The sequence below is a fragment of the Rattus rattus genome, chromosome 4 (genome assembly GCF_011064425.1).
Source record: "Rattus rattus isolate New Zealand chromosome 4, Rrattus_CSIRO_v1, whole genome shotgun sequence".
Taxonomy (NCBI): domain Eukaryota; kingdom Metazoa; phylum Chordata; class Mammalia; order Rodentia; family Muridae; genus Rattus; species Rattus rattus.
Genome location: NC_046157.1, coordinates 14,811,025 through 14,834,689, shown reverse-complemented (window position 1 = coordinate 14,834,689; position 23,665 = coordinate 14,811,025). Strand labels below are relative to the sequence as shown.

The 23,665-nt window shown below is 46.3% G+C and overlaps 1 long non-coding RNA gene across 2 annotated transcripts; it reads left to right on the top strand.

Moving 5' to 3' along the window:
- Positions 1-1,867: 1,867 nt before the first annotated feature.
- LOC116898743 lies at positions 1,868-23,282 on the top strand. 2 transcript variants are annotated; one of them, XR_004387660.1, is made up of 3 exons: positions 1,868-2,035; positions 20,288-20,454; positions 23,246-23,282. It is a non-coding gene; the product is annotated as an uncharacterized LOC116898743 (long non-coding RNA). The 2 variants fall into 2 exon arrangements; XR_004387659.1 differs by having other exon boundaries at positions 23,242-23,280.
- The last annotated feature ends 383 nt before the right edge of the window (positions 23,283-23,665 follow it).

Sequence of the window (23,665 nt, the reverse complement as noted above, 5' to 3'; positions counted from 1 at the left end):
ATAATTTAAAACAAGAAAATAAAGTTAAAAGCTATTTTTAAGGACTGGAGGATAAAAGACGTTGAATAGCTTCTTGGGAGCCTTTGAACACATTCTCCCTGGGGTGGGCTGAGGTAGGAAGGCCCCCTTCCTTTCCTGTCCATCTGAATCTTCACTCTTCCTCCGCCTGAGTCAACTGGACCCAGACCAGCCCGACACCCTGTGCTTCTCCTATGGCTCGACTGTAACAGGCTAACCAAGCAGAAGGGTCCACTGCTGATCTCGTGGACCTAACTTCTCTTGATCACCTGCCCTCGGAGATTTTCAAGCCTTTCCTCGCCCCTCCCTTCCGGGCTCCAGCCCGGGTGTTGTGCAAGGGCCAGAGGAATTTGTGATAATGGAGCCACAAGCCCAGGCTCAACCCAGGCCCGAGGAACTTGACCTGAAGCAGGAGGGTAAGCAAGAACACTCCTAGCTCCCGGGCCAAAAGGGTGGCCGGCAGCCACAAGGGAACTCCTAGTCTTTCTGAATGCTGCCAAGGAGGGGGAGGCTTGCATTCTTATTTATAGCATTGAGATTGCAGGGGGGGTGGGATGAGGGATAGGGGGGAACTCGGATCCCTCTTGAGCTTGGCGTATGATTCATTTCCCCTTGAGAGCTGCGGGCCGAGGCAGGGCGTGCGCTCAGGCAGCCTCCGGCCAGCCGCACACTCCGGCCTGCTCGTTTATTTATGGTGCTTTATCAGGGGCTGTGCACCGCGGCGATAAAGTTTATGAAAAGAGGCGGCGTCTCCGGCGGCGGGCTGGGCCCGGGCGCTCCTTTCCCACACTGATTAGGATCAGCCGGGACTTTGGAAGCGGCAGTTAAGGATCAGGGTGCCGGGAGCTGGCTCGCCTTCCTGCCGCGCCCAGCCTGGCGGGCTGCTGGCCCGCGTGGGTGGGAGGTCCGCGCTGTGACCCGGCACGGGGCGGGCGCAGGGTAGCCTGGAAAATCCAGCGCCCAGATCCCAGCTGAAGCCGTGGACCGGGGCTCGGGAGCCATTTCTCTTCTGAATGTGGCAGCTCTGATCCCGTGGTTTTTTTTTTTTTTTTTTTTTTTTTTTTTAACTTTTCCTCCTCCCTGTTCTTTCAGTGTGCCTTTGGGCCCCTCCCTTTCCTTGGGCACTCAATCTCTGCAGTGAGAAGACCTTTAATATTTGCAGAGATAAATTCAGGATTACTAGCTCCGTCCGGAGCCTCTCAGAGTCTCAAAGGTGGATTACATTGTAACCCACAGCCTAGGTTATAAAGCTCCAAGCAGGCACCGAGGCTGGCTCTTGCCTGGGTCTTACTGACTTCCTTAATCTGTGGTGACCTCAGGGAGGTGACACTCCTAGCCAGAACATTTCACCGAGTGATATAAAATGACTCAGAAAGGCAGTGGCTGAACTTCAGTTGGACCTTAGTGGCAGGAAGTGCGGCTCGGTGGTGGTGGCTCAAGGTTTGATTCCCCCAGTACCTCCCCCACCACAACCACCACCAACACACACACACACACACACACACACACGCTAATCTGAATAAATAGAATCAGAGCCCACTCCGTTAATGTCTGAGAGCGGTGGAAGGCTCTAATGCCCTGCTGGAGAAGGTCACTGAGGTGTCATGGTCTTGAGAACCAGGGGTGGCTGGTGGGTGGGGCTGGGTTATGCGGTTGTTGTCCACCCGACTGATTTAGAATCACCTAGGAGATAAGATGGCTGGGGCTTGCGAGGACGCTTCCAGGGAGTCGTAACTAAAGAGGGGAAAACCCACCCTCAATGTGGGCAGCACCCTCCTATGGGCTGGGCGCCTGGACTGACTATGAAGAAGGAGCTAAACACTGGCGCTCCTCTCTGTTTCTTAAGGGAGATGCAAAGTGACCCTCACACTCCCCGTACCTTCCATGTCCTGATGACATTCCTTCAGAGCATGAGCCAAAGTGAACCCTTACTTCCTTCAGCTGCTAAGTATTACATCACGGCAAAGAGAAATATAACTCACAGAACTCCATGCTCGCTAGACACGGTGGTGGGAAGGTAGGCGTTTCAGGCAGAGCAAGCCCTGCTTAAAACTGGCTGGGGGGTGGGGTGGGTGTCTTTTCCCCTTCTGCTTCTCTAAGGAGCAGGAGGGAGGGCAGAAGGCCAGTGATTCTGAAATCTGTGATGGTGGGGTTGCCTTCATAGACTACTTCCTTGATCTGGAGCATTCTGTTTGCAAGCTACTGAAATCCCAGCTCCTCATATATCTATCAACCACCTGATCTCTCCTTCCCATCTCCCCCCAAACCTACCTTTCTGCCTGAGGGCCCTCTGGAGTTGGGCTCCAGGTATTACCGGGCCGCCCTGGTAAAAGTCTTTCCCTTCATACTTGCTTTGACCCAGGTTTGCTATGTCACACACAAGAGGTGTTTGGTAACTGTGGTTGGTGAATACATAGGTGTGTATGTCATGGGGGGAGGTTCCATCTCGTATTTATCCCTTCGTGGATCTCAAGACCAGGCAGGCTAAAAAGGGACATCTGTGTCCTCACCAGGGAAGGCCTAGACTACTGTGCCAAGAGAGCACAAAGACTAGAACAGACCTAGCAACCAAGCCGGCTGAGACTAAGTAATCCAAGCTGCTAGCCCTTACAATCCCTCCCAGGGCCTGGACCTAGCGACCAGTCAACAAACGGAAGTCATGTTGCCCTAGTTATGGGGGAGAGTGTTGTGAGGGCTATGAGCCAGGCCGGTCATTGCGCAATCCATCTGGAGTACAGAGAGTCATTCCATGGAGCCAGGGCATGCTGGACATTCGATCCTACGGGGTATAGCATCCGCAAAAGGCACTTTCTAGGCCCATCGCTTAGGGGGTTAGGGTTGTGTGTTGTTCTTTGTTTTGATTTTTTTTTGAAGTAGATTTTTAGAAGATTAGTCCGAAGACTAATATATAAATATACTCTCAAGAGTAGAATTAGGGTATGAAGAGGCAGCTTCGCAGTTAAGAGCACTGGCTGCTCTTCCAGAGGACCAGAGATTAATTTTCAGCAACCACATGGTGGCTCGTAATTGTCCGCCATAACTCCAGTTCCAGGGCATCTCAATGCCTTCTTTTGACTCCTGTGAATATCGGGCATGAACAAGGTGCACAGACAGACATGCAGACAAAAGATCCATAAAATGAAAAGAGGAATCAGTTTTGATTTAACAGGAATCGAACTCAAAATAAAATAAAATAATAATTCAGCACTTGGGAGGCAGAGGCAGGCCTGGTAATCACTATGAGTCCCAGGACAGCTTGGTTGGTCTACGTAGCAAGTTCTGGGTCAGCCAGGACTACAGAGTGAGACCCTGTCTCAAACAATCAGCCAAAGTGGTTATACGAAGAGAATTCCATGCCCAGTCATATACTGCTTGTACCTTTGAGGTACGAGTTCTCATCAATGAGAACTTCAGAGCTCAGAATGAAGCTTGGTTGATAGTATTCCCCTAGCAGGGGTGAAGCCCTGGCTTCAACTTCTAGCATCATATAAAACCAGCATCTGTAGCTACACAATGAGTTGGAGGCAAGTCTAGGCTATGTGAGACACCTCTCTCTCTCTCTCTCTCTCTCTCTCTCTCTCTCTCTCTCTCAATACTTTCTTTCTTCAAAGAGTCAATATTTTGAATTTTTATGATGACCCTAAAGGTTGTTATAAAGTTGATTTATTTGTAGGCAATGTTTACCTGATGGTCTGGATATGAGGACTGCAGTTCATTGGTTTTGAGAATCGTAGATCTAACCTTTCATGTTCTGAGTGATGTCAGGTACTAAGACAGCGTGGACCACTGTGGTCTGGACCTCTTTCTCACGACCTAGACAAGGCAGGTGCAAAACAGCTCGGATAGATACTGCTAAGCCATTTCCGTGTGGAGAGACGTTTGGGATGGCTCGTGGGGCGATCACCGATGGAGAAACAGCAATTATTTGGTGAGTAGACCCTCGCCGATGTATTCACAGACACTCTGTGGTCACTCTGCCATGTGGCATTGGCAGGAGGAGGAGTTGTAGAAATGAGGAGGCGAACCAGAGTGTCCTCATACAAGAGCAAGCAGAGGCAACTCTGTTCGGCTCCTGCAACCAGCACCATTCAGTCAGAGAAGGAAAGGCTACAAAGAGGTTTAATGTTGAGGCCCATACCAAAGTAAGCTTGTTCTTCCTGGGTTCTCAAGTACCAATGACCTTCCAGGGGTGCTATGCTCCTTCTTAAAGCAAATGCTTGCTAGGCCAAGTATCCCTGGGGCCTGGTCCTACGGGGCTGTCCAGCCACTTGAGACCCTGTCTTTCCCCCTACAGTGTGATGGTGTCAGAGCTCCACGCTCTATCTCTGTGCTGTGCCCCACACAAGGTCTTACTAAGTCATCTTTCCAATTCTTTCCCATGGTCTCACTGCTCCCGATGGGACTTGGGTAGGAGTCCAAAGCTTGCATGACGAAAGGATACTGAAATCAGTTGCCCTTCCTTGGCATCGAAGACTATCTTCCTGGATTAACTGGGGCTCTGTCTCCTGTCCCACAGCGTGCAGGTTACCTCCCAGGAGATGAAGGCCTCTCACACAGCTGTCAGACATGCTCAGACATGTCAGGACCCAGCTCAAGTTCAGCCTAGGCTCTGGATTTACGCTAATAATAACCAGCAAGTGTTCAGAAGTTTTTGGACAAAAAAGATTTTAATTGTTCTACAATGAAGGCTGAAAAGGAGGCTCTGGGTACACACTGTGACAGGGAAGGATTTTAGTGCGTGAAAAAGGCTTTTTCTTCCCTCCTTCCATCCGTTTAGGCTTCCTTATTTCTTTCCCTCCTTCCTTTTTCCTTCCTTCCTTCCCTCCCCTTCCCTCCCCTTCCCTCCCCTTCCTTCCCTCTCTCCCTTCCCTTCCCTCCCTCCCTCCCCCCCACCTCTCTCTCTCTTTCTTTCTTTCTCTCTCTCTTTCTTTCTTTCTTTCTTTCTTTCTTTCTTTCTTTCTTTCTTTCTTTTCTTTAATAGTTCTAGAGATTGAACTGAACCTAAGGTCTCATGCCTGCTAGGTACTAAGCTATATTCCATGTGCATCTTCTTCATTTCCCCCCTTTGTTTTTGACACTGGTTCTCACCGAGTTGCCCAGGTTGGCTTTGAACTCACGCTGTAGCCCAGACAGCCCTGAACGTGTGCTCCTCCCGAATCAGCCTCCCAAGTAGCTAGGATTATAGACTTGGGCCACCAGACCGGCCAAAGCATTTCTTGAACGAGTGCGATCATAAGGCGAGTTATTAGTGTCTCCTCGGGTAAAGTCTAGTATTTTCTTGCTATCAGAGCAAGTTCAGTCCTTGGGGCTCCTGAAGTGAACTGAGGCGCTCCAGTTTTAAAATAGAATATTCCCGGTCCTTTCCTTAATTCAAGCCACATGAGTGTTCCGTGGAGCCTTTTCTCCACACATTTTTTTTTTCTTAACGTCTTAAACCCTTACACCTGCAGGCAACAAAGCTAATGAACAAGCAGTAAACAGATATGAACAGGGAAGGTTGGGAATTACGCTAGCTCGATGCTCTTTTTAAAGGACATGTGTTTGAGGTTTTATGTGGCTGACCCACAATGCAGGCATCTTTTCTGTTCATAGGAGGGAGAGAAACAGACCACTGTTCTCGGTTGTTCTTCATGTTTTGGAAAGCACAGTGACTCTTATTTCTCTGTCAGCCGAGACCACACTTGAATGCTGCATTGTAGGCTAGGGGTAGGGGACTGGCTCCCTTCCCCTCACCTCCCAACTCTGCTGTTTGCACCACCACGGCCTGGGCTGACTCTCCACCTCTGCCAGTCTAAAGATAACTTGTCCATCTGGGACATTACCCACAGGCTAAATTAATCTCAGGGGTGAGCTGGGGCTACCCTGACCTGTGACTCTGGGCAAGCACTAGGGGCACTCGGCTCTAAGTCAACTCGAGAGGTCGAATGGAAGGAGAAAAGGGGATGAAAGATACAGACAGGGTTATCGAGAAGCTGCCAAAAAAGACTTCAGAGAAAGAGGGACACACCCCGTGACACACTGTGATTTGAGAATAAGCCTTGTGAGCCTGAAGGATTTGACTGCTCCTAGCAAAGAGTTCTTTGCTGTCAGTTACAATGTTACTGTAATACAACCCCAGAAGGAAAAGCCCAGTGTTAATCAGGGCTCAAGAAGTCAGTGGACTTGATGTACAGAATGGGGTATTTAATTTTATGATGTGGCTATGGGTTACATGGGAGACTAATAAAAGAACTCCATAAAATGTGGCTTGCAGCAATGGGGTTCTAGCTTCTGCCAGAGGGGCAGCTTGGCTCAGAAGTGGTTTCAGACCGGAGCTGCTCTCTCGCTGGTATGTGCACATGTGGTCACTCTGGTTCCGAAACTAGTCAAACCTTCTGTGGCCATCATTAAGAAACTACTGCCCGAAGCTTCCCTGAGAGCTGCCCTGCTGCCCCAAGCTATCCAACCCTCACCCCAGACATGCTCAGGAGGAGCCAAACAGTAAAAGCAGAGAGCCTTCAGACCCAGCCCTCTAGACTATATCGCTAATGTTCTCTCCCTCTTGAGAGGCTAATAGTTCTGTAGAATTTTTGTCTGCCCTTTAAATATTACTGGTGCTGCAAAAGCATCTCTTCCTTGTGCCAGACCGGATGACTGTGGGACAGATCAAGGACACGGATCCACCAGATTCTTCTGTACGAATTCCACAGCACCTATGTGCTTTCCTGGGGAGTGCTGCAAGGACACACCCAATCTTTCCCTTGAATCATACTTGGCAATCTTGAAGGGGAACTTTAATAGGTCTGGAGATGACCTCAGGGCAGAGGAACACTTTGGAAAAAACAGACAACTTTACATAATATTGCCTAACTGAGGTTGCCATACGGTTGGAATCAGAAGGATACTTGCAAAACCTTGAGCTCTCTCTACAGCCAATTCAGTCCATTCTACGTCACTGTCTCTGGAGAGACTGACAAATCCTTCTGGGCCACACCCATTGCCTAGCTCCTTAAAAAGAAATCTTCTGTATGAACCAACAGGGCCCAAGATCTCCCACAGAACCTTAAGCGTGAGCCCTCCTGTTGAACGGAAATCTTCCCCGTACGACTTGCACTTCAGTCTCCAGTCTTGATAGAATTATTGCAAGCCCCAGGACGGCCATAACACAGCAGAACCGTCTATTAACACACGCTGTGTTACCAAGTGAGCAGAGAATGAATTTAGCCAGCCAGAGTTTGCTGAGCAGCTCCTGTGTGCCAGGTAACTTAACGTTGCCTGGTGCTGGAGTCAAAACAGCCAGGGAGTCATTCTGTTCTGAGAGACCACACGGGACACTTGTACTCTTATTAGATGGTGGGAGGAGACCTAGCAACTTGGGCGATCATTGCCTCTGAACTTTGTTCCTGGCTCAGGGCCATCCTAGGTGGGGTCCTTCCTAGGTGACTCTGGGCTTTTGCTTCCTCAGGTTACCATCAGCCTGGTGAATCCACTGAGAAGACAGGAGCTCGTTTTCTAGACTCTGGGATGGAAATGCCAAGCTTTGATTAACCATCTCCTCCATTCTGAAAACGTCCATGAGAGTCGAACAGGGTCTCCTTCTAATGTGTTTTGCTGAGTGAGCTCCTGGGCAGAATGATGATTTTTGTCTCTCATCAATAGGAACTATTAAATGATGTAGATAAGAAAAAGATATGATATTTATAAACATAGCATCCAATGATAGCAATGTGGTGTTTACCCATGCACACGTTTTTGGTTTTGTTTTTATTTAATATGCCTGTAGATGTGGGAGACAGACACACAAAACACACCCATATACACTGCCTTTTCAACCACTTTATTCCCTTATACACACAATTTTAATTTAAAATGACATGCTTGTTTGTTTATCATCTGCGTGTGCACGCACAACTGTACCACAACATGTATGTGGAGGTCAGAGGGCAAGTTGGTTCTTTCCTTCTACTTTGTGGGCCCTGAGGTTTGAATTAAGTTTGTCGGACTTAGAGGCGTACAGCTTTTCCCACTTGGCTATCTTCCTGGCCCATAAACGCAATTTTAAAGGAAATCCAGTGAGCCCAGGGTATTTCTTTAACACTTACAACTTTGAAGATCTTTTTTTTTCTCCCAAAGAAATCAGAGGAAAGCACATGTTAAATCATTTCAGCCAGGGCCAGCAGAGCCAGTGTGTCCTTTCTATTAAAAGACGTTTAGGGGGTTGCCTAGGTTTCGCCAGTGTGGTAGACTCATTGCCGATAGCCAGTTCTCCTGGTGGGACCAATGGAGGTAGACCCTGGAGAAGTGAGGGTATGTTAGACCTTTTGTTGCTGTGACAAAACACTTCAGAAAACCTGAAGTGGGGAGATTTATTTTAGCTCAGAGATAAAGACGTTTCGGTCCCCAGTTCTGGGTCTGGTGGGTCTGGGTCTGTGATGAGGCAGGGCATTATGGGAACCTATGGCTGAAACTGTTCACTTGGTGGTAGACAGGAAGCAGAGAGAAAGAATGGGACCAAGGACGAGGCCTAAGTGTCAAAGGCAAAGTCACTTCCTCCAGCTAGGGCCCAGCTCCCAAAACAGCGCCTCCAGCAGGGGACCCTGCATTCAATACACAAGCCCAGGAGAGGGGAGCCTTTTATATTTACACCATTATAGAAGGCTATCCCAGGTTTGATGGAGCCTGGACAGAGATGGCTGGGATGGGGATCCCTTCTCTGGGTACCAGAGGTTGGATGCCAGAGGCCTGTGCTTGGCCTTTCACATCCATGGCCCCAGGGGAAAGGCCAGTCAACATTCGTGTTGGACTGCCCTCACCAACTCAGCTGAGAAGAAGCTGGACTAAAAGAGACAGTAGAGCTCCTCATCCTGATGTCTCCATGGCGACTGGAGGGGCCCCGTGTGCTCCTACGGTACCGAAAGCCCATGAAGCAATTCCCTCTGCGGTGGTTTGCATGAGAGCAGCCTCCGCGGGCTCATCTGTTGGAATACTTGGTCGCCAGTTGGCAGAACTTGTCTGGTAAAGATTTAGGTGACACCTCGATCTTTGGAGGAGGGGTTGTCTCACTGTGGGTGAGCTTTGAGTTTTAAAAGACTCATTATCCCCAGCGTGCTCTCTGCTTGTGGATCAAGATGTGAGCGTTCACAAGTTCTGGTCACCACATCTTCACCCAGTCATCGTGGACTCTTGACCCTCTGAAATCACAAGCCCAGGGCTTTCTTTTGTAAGTTGTCTGGGTCATGGGCTGGAGGGTTTGCTCAGTGTTTAAGGGCAAAGGTATTGTGAAAGACACAGGTTTGGTTCCCAGCCCCCTCATGGAGGCTCTTGAGGTGCCAAGCATGAATGTGGTGCATAGACACACATGCGGGCAAAAACACTCTTAAGTAATAAAGATAAACCTACATTTTAAAAGTTGTTTTGGTCATGTTGTTTTATCATAGAAACAGAAAAGTGACTAAGACTCATTCTTAGTGACAGGCTTTTGGAACTTCAGGGGCTGAGCCACAGAGGGCAGTGATGTCTCCATGATATGAAATATAATGCGGTGAGGTACCTGGTGGGCCCACGCCAAGGGGTCCCCCTGAGAAATCACACCATGCAACCGATCTGGTATAACGGGATTGATTTGGGGGAAGGGAAGGGTCTGAGGGCTTGTGAGAAAGGGTGAGGCAGATGAGTAGACTTATGTGCACATAGACAGACAGATGGACAGACATGAACAGAGCCATGTGGGCAGAGAAGAGGATGGGCACAGAGAAGGACAGAACAGAGATGAGGAGAAAGAGACTGGCTGGGAGCACGTGGGGACACAGAGAAAGAGAGCTGGAGTGCTGGACAGGCCTTTTATACACAGCCCATCTGGCCACAGCAGGTAATGCCTTCCCTAAGCCCCTGGAGGAGCCTAGTGGAACTGCCTGGAAGCTAACACATGGATCAGGCCAGGAGAGAAGAGAAAACCACTAAGAAAACAATGCCACTGAACGTTAAGAAACAAAACAAATCAAAAAACAAACAAAAGAAAACAACAACAACAACAGCAAAAAAAATTATCAAGAAATTTAAAAGGCATCCTAGAACTCAGATGCACCCTGAACCAAAATAATCTGTTGGGTGAGTTAAAAAGAAGTGGCTTTGAAAACCAAATGTAAAAGTAGCCCAGTCATAGGAACCAAATCAAGAGATCAAAGCCCAGGAAACCGGATCGGGGGACCTAAGATGTCCATATGGAGTTGCAGAAGAAAGAGAAATAGGAACAGGTGAGGAAGAATAAACAAGGAGGAGGATAATCTCTCTCTTAGAGAGTTGGGCCAGATGTCTGTTCCTGCGTTTCTCATTTACTTGCTGAGGTAGAGGCTCACTCTGTGGTCCAAGCTGACCTTGAACTCACCACGGAGCCCAGGCTGACCCCCAGCCTTGCTCCTTCTTCCCTCGCTCCCCGGATACTGGCATCTCCATGCTAGGTGGACTTGAAAGGCTCAAGGAAAGCCCTGTCCTCAAACTCGCTCAAGACACTGTTGAACGCCGGGTGTGAAAAGAAGCGCAGCCGTCCTTCCATATCAAGGAAACATAATCACATGAGGAAAGGAGAGAGGCAGTGCCACCGTGTCTCCCCTCTCCCCCTTACGACAGCACAGCGGAGGCCAGAAGGGAATGCTGGCTGTGGTAGAGTCAGCCATAATTCCCTTTACTATGCAGGATGGATCTCTCTCTCTCTCTCTCTCTCTCTCTCTCTCTCTCTCTCTCTCTCTCTCTCTGTGTGTGTGTGTGTGTGTGTGTGTGTCCCACCCCGGAAGCGACTAGTTGATAAGGACATTGCCCCAGAGAAGGGAGCAGGCCGGGGATATGACTATTCCTTGGAGCTTAAGGCAATTCCTGGAGAGGGGTTTGTAAGGGCTGTCAGCAGCTGGAGGGGGTGGGGCATTGCTCTCATCACCCCTCACAGGGTATGGCGTGGTCACATGCAGTGTGTGTGCAGATGCTGCTATGTGCTGGGAAATGTTCCACAGAGGGCTCAGGGCAGAGGGAAGAGGAGAGGAGGGAGTGTTCCTTTGTAGATTTTTACTGATTTTCATGGCATAAATAGTTCTGTTATGACTGACGTCCAGGTACCAGAGTGATGTTGCTGAACGGGGCAGTGTACCTCCAGGCAGACTGAGTGTGTCGCTTTGGGGAGCTGTGAGGATGAGCGGGTTCACACACTTCCGCCAGCAGGGACCTTCCTGGTTTCTTCTCTGTTTGCTCCGCTCATTGTTCCGGCCCTCTTCCTCCAGCCCCAGGTTCTCTCAATCAGCGGAGTCCCTTCCCATAGCACTCCGGGAGGAATCCCAGACATTTGTTCATTGAAGGTCGGTAAAGCCAGAGCCTGCTTCATGGTTGGAAGCTGAGGAGACCAGGCCAACTTTATGCAAGAGGCTAGCAGGAAACAGTCTTTGCTTGAGGGACCTGTAGTCCTTGATGCAAAGACAGACCTCCCCCAGGTTATGATCCTTTGACCCCTGTGTGTGACACTCTTGTATCCCAATGACCAGCTAAGGGCTAATTATAGCTATTTCAAAGGCCCCCAAGGGAAGAAATTGATGGAGTCCAGACTGTTGAATCATCAGGCTTAGGAGAAGGCTATAGGCCTGAAGGTGGTTATGAATGAGCCCTGCTTCACTAAGGCTAAGGTGGTTCTGTTGTTTTGTTTTGCTAAGTATGGAAAGGAGAAACATTAGAAAGCAAAAGCAAAACTCAAGCCCAATTCTACTAGCAAACCCCTTTCCCTACCAGGGTCCTATTAACTCAACCCTGTGACCAATGGCTGTCAGATGTTGAAGCCATTATCCACTCACGCCCATCAGCATGTAGGCACACAACCAGGAAGGAGGCAAGCCTTAATCGTTCTATCTCTGAGTAGATCATCAGCACAGACTGAGTACAGTAAGCAAGAACCTTGACATGGCTAAGAAATGAACCATTCTTGGTTTCCCAGCTAGCACGGCCCTGGAACTGCAGATAAGAAAGTCAGGAATCTTCTAGTCACACAAATGGAGCGCACGGGAACCTGTCTTTGAAATCTTTGCGTGCTCTCCCAGCATGCTGATGTAGGTACTGAAGCAAGAGCTTCCAAAGACGTTTGGGGCAAGCCTCTTTTCTCCTGGTTCCAAGTTTCACGTCTTTAAATGAGTATTTTAGATTTCTTGGGCAGCATTATGAATTTCTTTGGCTGCGTCCTTGCCTAGAATCCTGAATTTCAGTTTTGAAAAAAGCCCTCAGGTTGAGACCTCTTAACCACCTGTTTTGTAGTTAGTTGAATTTGGCTGTGAATGTTTTTCTAGCGATTGAAACTTGAACCCCCGAGTCTTGTATGTGATAAACATGTGTTCTTCTCTGAGCTAGAACACAATGTAAGACGTCATGAGAGCCGTTCTGTGTGGACGTGTTTCTGTGGGCTTGTGTATTAATGCTGATGTTGGGAGAGTGCTTTTCTAAAAGAAAGTTCTTGATTTACTGAATTTTATAGAAGCTTTAAAAAGTCAGAGTGTGAGACATGCTAATTATTACGGAATACCACATTTCTGCTTGTGGCATCCTTTAAAGTAAGACCTTATTGCCTTGCCCTTGGTGACCAGAAAACTCAGAGAAGAGTTCAGTGTCCAACTGTGCCCATCCTGGTTTCATGGGAATTACCTTTTGGAGAAACTCTTTTTTTTTTTTTTTTGGTTCTTTTTTTCGGAGCTGGGGACCGAACCCAGGGCCTTGTGCTTCCTAGGCAAGCGCTCTACCGCTGAGCTAAATCCCCAACCCTTTTTTTTTTTTTTAATAGTAACTGTCTTTTATTTATTTTATGTATATGAGTACACTGTCACTGTCTTCAGACACACCAGAGGAGGGCATCAGATCCCATTACAGATGGTTGTGAGCCACCACGTGGTTGCTGGGATTTGAACTCAGGACCTCTGGAAGAGCAGTCAGTGCTCTTAACCGCTGAGCCATCTCTCCAGCCCTTGGAGAAACTCTTAATGTTTTCTGATTCACAACTTTATGGCCATTTTAAAAAGATATTTTAATATAATTTGAGAGAGAGAGAGAATATGCATGTGTGTTTAGTTCTGTTGGTGTTATCTCTTTCCTGGCTGAGGTAACCACCTTTACCCTAAGTGGTCAAGATACCTAACATTGACACTCCACGCAGTGACACTCCATGGGTCTCTTTCCTGTCACGAAACCATCTCTTTTGTACCACGTCCACCTTCTTCCCTCCGGCCTAGCCTTTCTTTACCTTTTGGCGACATTGAGATTTTCTAAGCCCACTCCTAGTTGTATAACCTACATGTCCCCAGACCATTACCAATTTCCCAAACACCGTTCAGATGCATCCCCATATTGACACATCACCCAAGCATACTCAGTCTACTGTTAGTCCATTAGGTCGCTGTTCATTGTTGTTATAAAAACTACTGTGATGGGAATTTTTATATACGTGTCTACACGTCTGTTATTTCCCCATGGTATAGTCGCAGGGTTGACATTAGTATCAGAAGGGCGTAGAGATGCTATAAGTATGGGTTTGTAGCACCAGATTGCCTTCAGAAAGGTTTATCCTTTCATGTCCTGTCAGTAGAGAGGAATACATGACATACTATCTCTATACTAGATCTTCCTTTTGTAATCAATAGTTACAAAAGTGATTAGGGTGTGTACTGGCTGGTTTTGTATGTCAGCTTGACACAAGTTGGAGTTATCTCAGAGAAAGGAGCCTCCCTAGAGGAAATGCCTCCATGAGATCCAGCTGTAAGACATTTTCTCAATTAGTGAACAAGGTGGGAGGGCCCATTGTTGGTGGTACCATCCCTGGGTTGGTAGTCCTGGGTTCTACAAGCAAGCTGAGCAAACCAAGGGAAGCAAGCCAGTAAGCAACATCCCTCCATGGCCTCTGCATCAGCTCCTGCTTCCTGACCTGCTTGAATTCCAGTCTTGATTTCCTTGGGTGGTAAACACCAATGTGGAAGTGTAAGCTGAATAAACCCTTTCCTCCCCAACTTGCTTCTTGGTTATGATGTTCGTGCAGGAATAGAAACCCTGACTAAGACAGGGTGTATATGTTTTGTTTTTACATATGTTCTTGATCATTAATAAATAATTGTGCATATATTTTAGTGACATATATTTTTTATCTGAATTATGTGTCCACATTTCTTTCACATACAAAATGGCAATGCTAATATTTTTCTCATTAACCTGCTACAGACAAACCAGTGAAGGGCTTAAGAATCATTTTACGGGGTTGGGGATTTAGCTCAGTGGTAGAGCGCTTGCCTAGAAAGCACAAGGCCCTGGGTTCGGTCCCCAGCTCCAAAAAAAAGAACCAAAAAAAAAAAAAAAAAAAAAAGAATCATTTTACAACAAACCTGATTTATTTTTATTTTTTATATTATGCACATTGGTGATTTGACTGCATGTCTGTGCGGGGGTGTACAGGAGTTACAGACAATTGTGAGCTGCCATGTGGGAATTGAACCTGGAACTTCTAGAAGAGCAGCCAGTGCTCTTAACCACTGACTCATCTCTCTAGGCCCCTGTGACAGAGTTAGTGGCATTTTCCTGATGCTCCCTCAGAAAAACCAGCCCCATATATAAAATGGAATCTTCTCAAGCACAGCTGTGGTGCTGTTGGGTGTTGAGTCCTTTCTTTGGGTGGTGTCCTGGTTGTTTTGTATTGCTGTCTGTTAGCAAAATATCTAACAGGAAAGACTGGAGGCAGGAAAGATGTGTCTGGGCTCACGGTTTCAGACGGACTCCAGTCTGAGGTCATAACGTGTGGGTATGATAGAGGTATGGTGGCAGAAATGTGAGGTAGGGCTTATTCCCCTGTGCTTGTGCTGCTCTGACTAAGAATAATATCTCCCATAGGCTCACCTCATACACTTAAATACTTAGTCCCCAAGTGGTGGAGCACTTTGAGGAGGTTGAGGAGTTTGTGGCCTTGTTGGAGGAAGTGTGTCACTGGAGGCAGGTTTTGAGCGGCTAAGGATTCCAGCCATTTCCAGTTTGCCTTCTCTGCTTTGCTCTTTGCTCTCAGCGTACGCTCCTGCCACCGTGCCTGATGCTGGTTTGCTCGTGCCCCATCATCAGCTTTCATCCCTCTGGAATCATAAACCGGAATAAACGGTCACTTCCTCAAGTTGCCTTTGGTTGTGGTGTCTTATCACAGCCACGGAAAAGTAACCAGTACGGTGGTGACCCACGAAACAGAAAACACAAGCCAGAACTAAAGTGTGTGTGTGTGTGTGTGTGTGTGTGTGTGTGTGTGTGTGTGTGTTGTGGGGGGGGGGGGGAGGGCGGGAATAGCTTTCCAAGGTTAGCTTCCATTGGCCCGGCTCTAAACTCACAATGACTCCACAGTCCTTCAAAAGAAGTTTACAGGTTGGGAAACCAAGCGTCCCCCAAGCCTGTGGGGGGGATGTTTCAGATCCAAACCAGAACAGGTAGGAGAGAATACCCAGGGCAGTGGCTCCATTGCATGGTTGCTTCCCATTACACGTGCCCTTTGGCCTGAATGGATTTCAGCTGTAGCGAGCAAGACCATACCGCTGGCAAAAACCACAAGGCTTATTTTCTCCTGGTCTGTGCTCATGCAGCAGTAAGGGAATCTACAGCCCAGGCTAGACCTTCAGGATTCTAATCGCAGGATTACAGCTGGGTTAGCCAAGCGGCATCGACTGGAGCATGCGCGTGGGCACCAGTGGAACCGGGCCTGAGTTTTGGTGTAACGCCGTGCTATCTATTGACGTATCATTATCATATTGAAAAATGCCCAGGGCTAGCATTTTTCTCCTGCTTTCCTCCCTCCCTTCCCCTTTATCTTTCTGCTGTTCTAAGCTGTCAAGAATCACTTAGCCCGTTAGACTTGCTCTATTTTCCCGAGAGGCCTCCGTTTTATGTGTCTTCTTCTTTGACGAGCACAGGTTTCTGAGGGGACCCAAAGAATAAAATGGCATTTTGAAGGCTATTCCTGAGGTAGCCCTGGCCGTTTAGGAGAGTGAACAACCAACAACTCCTTGTGGATGGGCATCTGCTTCATCCTGATATTTCCAAAGTTTGCTTTGCTTGCCTGTTAAGCAATTTGCTCGACGTCAATAGATAGCACGGCGTTACACCAAAACTCAGGCCCGGGTCCAGTGGCGCCCACGCACGTGCTCCAGTCGATGCCGCTTGGCTAACCCAGCTGTAATCCTGCGATTAGAACACTGAAGGTCTAGCCTTTAATCATGGACCATCAGAAAGCCTGCCCAAAAATCCATGGCAGGTGTTCAGGGGATGGGGCACACGTGGGGCATTTGTCAGAACATTGGATTGCGGGGCTATGAGAATCAGTAAACTGAGAAGTGAGAGAAAAATCTTTAATGGAGACCAGGACACCCTTCCCCTGGGTCAAATGGCTGTGAGGGAGATTGGACCATTGGCAGAGAAAACTAAAGAAGATTAATGGTGATAGGAACAAGGTGGTTCATTTCTCTCCTCGAAGAATTAATTTACGAACTCCGTATGTTGTCTGGATCAGAAATTGTAAAAGGCTAGGCTGGATATGGTGGTGCACACTTTAATCCTGCATCTGGGCAGAGGCAGGTAGATTTCTGGTTTGAAGCCAGACTGATGTACACTGAGAGTTCCAGGCCAGTGAGAACTACATAGTGAGATCTTGTCTCTTTTTAAAAAAAAAAAAAAAAAAGAAAAAAAAAAAAGTTTGCCTCCCCCTCAAAAAACCCTCTGTAGCTAAGGAAGAGTGGGGTGGGGAGGGAGGGTATGATGCTTACTTTTGAGAGCTTGGCACAATCTAAACTTACCTGCTGTATTAGTTATTTCTCTGTCATGTGATAAAGTACCATGACTGAAGCAACGTCTAGAAGGAAAGAGTGTATTTGGGATGATGGTTCCGGAGACAGAGAGAGTTTGGAATGGAGTTGGGGCAGGAGAGGAAGGAAACATGGCAGCAGGCAGTTAAATGAAAAACGGAGATCGAATCTTTAACCACAAACATGAAGCTGAGAGCAAACTGGAAGTAGAGCTAAAGTGCAAGCTCTCAAGGTCCAACCCCAGTGACCACCTCTCCAAACAGCACCATTAATTGGGGACCAAGAGTTCAAGTACCTGTGCTTATGGGAGCATTCTTATTCAAACCACAACTGGGGAGAGAGTCTCGGTGAGGAGTTGTGTGGATCAGGTTGACCTGTGGGCATGTCTGTGGGGGCTTATCTTGATTACATTGATTGAGATGGGAAAAACCTGCCCATGGTGGGCGGCACCATTCCCTAGATTTGGGTCCAGGACTGTATAAGAATTGAGAAAGTGAGCATGAAGTTCTTGTTCATACTCTCCCTATGTTCTTTTTTTTTTTTTAAGATTTATTTATTATATATGAGTATACAGTCATTGCCTTCAGACACACCAGATGAGGGCATCGGATCTCATTACAGATGGTTGTGAGCCACCATGTGGTTGCTGGGATTTGAACTCAGGACTCCGGAAGAATAGTCAGTGCTCTTAACCACTGAGCCATCTCTCCAGCACCTCTCCCTATGTTCTTGACTGTGGGTGTGACTAGCTGCTTTTCCAGCTGCCTTGACTTCCTCATAATGATGGATTAGGACCTGGAATCCGGAGTTAAAATAAATTCAATCTTCCTTAAGTTGCTCCTATCAGAGTAATTTATCACAGCAACTGGCAACAAACCGAGGATGGTAGGGTTGTGTGAGGTTCTGCCAAGGCACAGCAATGAAGACCAAGGCCTGATCTTTAGGTATGACCAGAAGGAACATATATGACTCCTGGCTTTTACATGTCAGTCCCTCTCTCAAGGTGCATGGTAAATTGTTCCTGGTGAATTTCCCCATGGGACAAGAAATAGAGCTTGTAAGAATTGGGTGATGTGATAGGGTGCTTTCTGGGTTAAAGGAACAGATTTCCTAAGGCAGTCACTGCTACACATTTTAGGTAATCAAAGAATGGAAGGTACATTTTCTATCCTAAGCCAGAGGCAATGGCGGACATGTAAGACTGCTACAAAATATGTGCAATGTACTCAGGTCGATCCCCTACCTTCTCCTTTGGATAAACAAAACTCTGGTACCTCTTGCTAAATTGATTGCTCAATCCGTTGTTGGGTCATGACTTACTGAGCAAAATCTCTCCATTCTGAGTTGCATTATATTCTCTAAAAGGGCAATGCCCATGGGTCTCATCGCCTGCACCCTTTGTAGATACAACACCATGGAAATTATGTACAGAAATTTTTCCAAAGAAAAGTGAATTTTTTTAAAGTGAATGTTTTGTACATAATTAAAAACAACCAATTAATCAACCAACACAACCAACAAAACCCAACCCAAACCAACGAACCAACCAAAGAAAAAACAAAAACTTAGGAGTGGAGAGATGATTCAGCAGGCAGAGCTCTTACAGATCTTATGGAGGACCCAAGTTTGATTCCCAGCTCCCATACCATGGAAGCTCATAGCCATCTGTAATTCCAGCTCCAATAGATTCAGGACCCTCTTCCAGCATCTGTAGGTAGGCATTGCACTCACATGTACAAACCTGCACGCATGCACACATGCATGCATGCACGCATGCACACATGCATGCATGCACGCATGCACACATGCATGCATGCACGCACTCATACGCACAGGCACCAAATATGCTTTAATTCTGGTTAACCTCCATCCTTTTAACCTATGGAAGGACGCCAGCACGTTTGAAATTGTCCAGAGGGTGGTTCTGTAAGGCCAGATCTGCCCCAGCCTTATGTGACATACACGCAGAAGTTTCTAGAAGATCACTTTTTGAGTCTTGCTTTTGCTTAAGATGGGGCATCAATCCCTCGCCAGGTTCCCAGGGCCCCTTGGCTGTGCACACAAAGAGAGCCCGGCCTTTCTTGTTTGGGCCTTTGCTTCTTCCTATGCGATTGAATTTACAGAGGAACTGTTTGCCTTTGGTTGCACATCCTGAATCAAAATCAGGATGCTGCTGGCACAAAACCTGCTCCCACCCTTGCCTGAAGTAACTGAATAGGGAAGTAGAACCCCCCCACCCCCCACCTTTCCAACCTTAAAGAAAGAGACTCATAATTTACTGTGTTCTGGCAATATATCAAAAGTCAACCCATTCACTTACAGTAAAAGCAGGGAGAGAAGGACAATGGATAAGCAGAGAGGTAAAAGCACCTCATTAAAAGGAACAAATTGTTCAGCTGACACAAGAATAGTGGGGTTTAGGTGTTAGTTAACCAGAGTCCGGCGGCCTTCGGGGATGCCTTCCTTTCTGTGGGGTCTGGAGAAGGTGCAAAGCCATGGGCTCAGCTCTTTCAGTTATTCAGTCTGACAGATGCACTTTAGCTTCTTGGTGTAACTCAGGCATTCTAGTTTTCCTTGGGAGGTACAAAGTCATCTATCTGCGGTCTGTCTGTCTGTCTGTCTATCTACCTATCTATCTATCTCTGTCTATTTATCTTTCTCTATCTCTCTATCTATCTATCTCTGTCTATTTATCTTTCTCTATCTCTCTATCTCTGTCTATTTATCTTTCTATATCTATCTATCTCTATCTCTATCTACTATCTCTGTCTATCTCTCTATCTCTATCTATCTATCTCTGTCTAACTCTCTATCTCTATCTATGTCTGTCTGTCTATCTATCTATCTCTGTCTATCTATCTATCTCTGTCTATTTATCTTTATCTATCTATCTCTGTCTATCTATCTATCTATCTATCTCTGTCTATTTATCTTTCTCTATCTATCTATCTATGTCTATCTGTCTATCTATCTTTCTATATCTATCTATCTCTCTATCTCTATCTACTATCTCTGTCTATCTCTCTATCTCTATCTATGTCTGTCTGTCTATCTATCTATCTATCTATCTATCTAGTCTATCTCTATCATTTATTTATCATCCATTTATCTATCATCCATCTATCATCTACCATCTATTTCTATCTATCTATTATCTATCTATCATCTATCTATCTATCTATCTATCTATCTATCTATCTATCTACCTACCTACCTACCTACCTACCTATCTATCTATTCCTTAATAGTTCTGAAGGTCAGAAATCTGCAGTGAAGGTGTTGGCAGCCACACTCCTTCCTTAGGCTCTGACAGGGGGCCTTCTCTGTCTTTTCCAGCTTCTGGCAGCTCCAAGCATTCTATGGCTTATTGTGACTGGTGCCACTCTGGCCTCTGCCAGTGTCTTCACAGGTTTCTCCTCCTTGAATGTCTCCTCTGCGTGTATCTCTTGTCTTGACAGATACTTGTCATTGGACTTAATGCCACCTAGCAAACCAAGATGATTTTGACCGGGAAGACTTAATTGCATCTCTGAAGACCACTTCTACTCCTATTAAGGTTACTTAATAAGGGCTGAGTCTCGCACAGAAATTCAACCTGCATTCAACCCACCATAGGGGACGCAAGGTAGAAAAAGGCAAGTCCCTTGCTCTTGAGGGACTCAGTCTAGTGAAAAAGACAAATAATTAAATAACAATGTCAAAGCAGCGCCAGGGCTGGAGAGATGTCTCTGTGGTTGAGAAGCTCACTGCAAAGGATCTGAGCTTGGGTCCTGGAACCCACATCTGGAGTTTCACCACTGCCTATAGCAGTAGCTCTAGGAAGGTCTAATGTTTCTGGCTTCCACAAATCCCCTATCAAACTGTGCTGGTTTGAATGAGAATATCCCCATAGGCTATTATGTTGATTTGAATATGCTGGGCCCATGGCGTGTGGCACTATTAGGAGGTGTGACCTTGTTACAAGAAGTGTGTCACTCTGGAGGCAGTACTTTGAGGTCTCATATATATGCTCAAGTCTGGCCAATGTGACAGAGTCTCCTCCTGGATGCTTTTGGGTCAAAATAGAACTCTAGGCTCTTCCAGTACCATGTCTTCCCGCACACCGTCATGCTTCCCACCATGATGACAGTGACTGAACCTCTGAAACCGAAAGCCAGTCCCAAGTCAATGTTTGCCTTTATAAGAATTGCCTTGACCGCTGTATCTCTTCACAGTAATAAAGCCCTAAGACAGCTCTTATGTTTGAATACTTGGTTCCCAGTTGGTTGGAACTATTTGGAAGGGGCTAGGAGGTCTGGTCTTGATGGAGAAATTAAGTCCCTGTGGACAGCCTTGAGGTTTCAAAAGATTCAGTTCCATCCCCAGTGTGTTCTTTGCTTTATGGATCAGGGTGTGAGCCCTCAGCTGCCGCTCCAGTGCCATGTTTGCCCACTTGCTGCCACGCACCCAACTATGACGGTCATGAACTCCCACCCTCTGAACCTGTAAGCCATAACACACCCTTTCTTCTAAAGGCTGTCAGATCATAGCAATAGAAAAGTCGCTGAGACAAAACAAGCCTTTAAAATGTGTATATTTTACAGGGAAAGAATGTCTGTAGACAGAGCTAAGCTCAGAGGGCTGAGAGTATCTTGAAAGGCGTTGCGTTAGGAGCTGATATGGGGACTGTGGGGCAGAGGTAGGGCGTATGCTTCTTATCTTGAGACACTGTAGTTTCCTGGCATCTCAAACTCATCCTTGGGAGCCAACAGACTGAATCAAAGTTCAGTCCATAAAAAAGGGCTGATGATAGCACAGCCAGATCTACGGTTGAGTTCAGCCAAGCCATTTGCTCATCTGGGGGTTTTGGGGATTTGGTAGTGAAAGCAAGGAAGGTGACAGACATAAATGGTTGGGATCTAGGACACCATGCTGTAGGTCATTGGCTTCCAATGCTGTTCCTGGGAAAGGAGCATTTGCATTGCCCTTAGAGTCCAGTGGTATGCCACCCTTTCCAGGTCAGAGCATGAATAACCCTGCAAGGATACGTGGGCCAGAGCTGCTGTCCACCAAGAAAATCACTTTGGCTTTGATTCAATGTTATGTCTGATCTGTACTGTGTTGGGGAAGGTGGTCGATGCCCTGGTATCCCATAGAGAGACAAGACGGAGTTCTACTTAATTCTGTTTTTTGCAGAACATCATTTGTGGTTCTTCATACTCTTGTATTTGTTGTGCCACAAGGATTCTCAGCTGCAGATATAATGGAAATATGGTTGATATGCCTAAATGTCATTGGCTTGTCGTTTGAAAGAAAAATACTTTTATTTTTAGAAACACATACTAAAGTATTTATGGGTTGGTTCACTAATGTCTTCAATATTTAAATGTTCAGGCAAATGTATTATAGATCAACCTAAAATAGAAATATACAGAACTGCCGGATGGGTATGGTGGTGTACACTTTTAATCCTAGCACTCAGATTAAGGGCATTTTGAGTGTGAAGCTAACCTGGGCTACATAGCAAGACCCTGTCTCAAATTATGTAAACAATAAATAAACAAAAGAATAGGAAAGGGCTATGGAATTGCTAAATCCGTGTAAGATTTGTGTGGTGATTAGCATATGCTTGGTAAGTGGCACTGTTAGGAGGGACAGCTTTGTTGGAGTAGGTGTTCCTGGTTGGAGGTTGTGCTCCTGGGGGTGAGCTTTGAGGTCCTGTGCTCAAGCATTGCCCAGTGTAGAAGACGGTTTTCTTCTGGTGGCCTTTAGATAAACGTAGAGCTCTCTGGTCTTCCATTACCGTGCCTGCTGCACAGTGTCATGCTTCCCACCAGGATAGAGGACTGAACCTCTGAAACTGTAAGCCAGCCCCAATTAAAGGTCTTCCTTTCTAAGAGTTGCCTTGGCCACGGTGCAACTCTTCCCAGCAATGGAAAGCCTAAGACAGTTTGCTAAACATATGAATATCCATTGTCCTATGCTTTCTGTTCATCTATGCTATTGAAATGCTTCTTAGTGAAACTTGGAGAGAGAGGGAGGGAAGGAGGAAAGTTTATGAAACAGAGTTTAGTCAACTATGTTTCTTGGGACCCAGGAAGGCGAAATGGATGAGAGTTAGGAACCAGAAAACACTGAAGTTTATTTCTTAATTTGTGTGTGGGTACATGCATTTCGTTTCTTTTTTTGGAGGGAAGGGTTATTGTTTGTAACTTCCCTTTGATTCTCAAAGGTGACAATTAGCTCCATTCCTCAAGGTTAAACAACAGTTCCTAAAAGGGGAGAGAAATTTTTATGCATTTTTTTTGTAAATGTATGCAAGCAGGAAGATAATTTCTTGTTGATGCATTCACTACAAATACTTTGTTACAAAATTTAGACTAAGTGTAACTTAATGGTCTATTTATTAATTTCTTGGGTTTTTTTTTCCAAGACAGGATTTCTCCATATAGCTCTGGATGTCCTGGAACTCACTCTGTAAACTGGGCTGGCCTCAAATTCACGGTGCCTATGAGTGCTGAGATTCAAGGCATGAACCACCACTGCCTGGTAATTTCTCGATTATTCTTTTCTTTCTTTTTTAGACATTTTAAAAAAGATTTATTTATTTGTTTATCTGAGTATACTGTAGCTATCTTCAGACACACAGAAGAGTGCATCAGATCCCATTACAGATGGTTGTGAGCCACCATGTGACTGCTGGGAATTGAACTCAGGACCTCTGGAAGAGCCATCTCTCCAGCCCTCTTGATTATTCTTAACTAGGACTTTTATTATTTCAGTTCAATTAGAATTTTTAAACTTTCACATAGATTTAAATTAGTGAGTATTAACACTCACACATTTTCTTTCCCTGG